The sequence below is a fragment of the Polistes canadensis genome, unplaced genomic scaffold, assembly GCF_001313835.1.
Source record: "Polistes canadensis isolate GaletaPanama2010 unplaced genomic scaffold, ASM131383v1 scaffold_13, whole genome shotgun sequence".
NCBI classification, from domain to species: domain Eukaryota; kingdom Metazoa; phylum Arthropoda; class Insecta; order Hymenoptera; family Vespidae; genus Polistes; species Polistes canadensis.
Window position 1 is genome coordinate 1,208,111 of NW_014569560.1, and position 1,367 is coordinate 1,209,477.

Consider the following 1,367-nt stretch of genomic DNA (forward strand, 5'->3'; position numbering starts at 1 on the left):
AAGTTTCGCGAGGAAAAATAAAATTTCATTTTTCTTCAGTAAAACGTAAGGAGAGAGAAAAACGTCTTGGTATGTCGATCGAGATAATGGAAGAATAATAAAGGAAAGGTGATTAAAATCGAGTCTCCGATGAGTAGAAACCATTTGCTAATTAGAATTACAAGGAGTATATGCTTTGCTAATTTTTGTTCCTTTTTTTTTTCTTTTCTTTTCGTTTCTTTTTCTTTTTTTTTCGTTTGCTTATCTTCTTTACCTTTCGCGTATTCTCACGTGAAGGAGATTAAGAATAAGATACAGAGAAAAAATGTTAAATATTTCAATTCAAAAATATATATTCGATAGGATGTTTAGAAAAATGAATGATTAATTAAAATTATTTAATATTATCCTTCATATCGATTTAAAAAATAAATATTTAAAATTATTTATACGACGAGAAATCAATCTATTTAATATGAATTTTTAAAAATAAATAAATTATAATTAATAATTTATATGCAACACGTGTGTGTGTGTGTATGTTATAAACAAAAATGGATAAAATAGAGGACTCGTTCACAATCACCGAGATGACGAATAAACAAACGAAGGAAAGGGTTGGGAAGGGAAGGGAATGGAACAGCAACAGAACGGTCGAACGTTTAAAAAATATTTTCTACGCTTGTTACGATAACAAGGTGCCAGCTATTTTTGAATTTTTTCCTTTTTCCATTTTTTTTTGTCTTTTTTTTTTTTTTTAGTTCGTAGGTTAATTCTGATGAGCGACCTGACGCTACCGGGAACCGAAACTGCAGTTTAATTACTTTAAGTTTCGAAATCGTACGGCCCGGATTCCGTGACGTTAATTAAAAAGGAAACGGGGATAGTGCAGTTTCTTTTTTTTTTTCATTTTTTTCCTCTTTTTTCTTTTTACCCCACATAAAAAAATACGGCATGTCATATTGTAAATATAAATTAAATATGTGTGTTGATATACATATATATAACACAATATGTATATGAAGTGTTTATAGAAAGTAGGATTAAAAATTTTAATGATGTTATTAAAAGAAAATTCGTAATAGAAAAAAACAAAAAAAAAAAGGATAAAATTCAATTTTCCAACGAATTGTTTTAAAAACAAAAAGTTACATTTTAAATAACGTTCTTATCTCAAGTTATATTAAACAAAAAAATTATCATTCAAAATATAAAATTCGTTTAATAAATTACTTTGATTTAAAAATAAATTAATTTCTCTTACAAAATTAGAGAGATAATAAACTGTAGATTCGTATCATTTTTCAAGTTACGTTGACACGTATAACATATTTTACGTTATATATATTATTATTATTATTATTGTTATTTGGTTTTTTAACGTATGA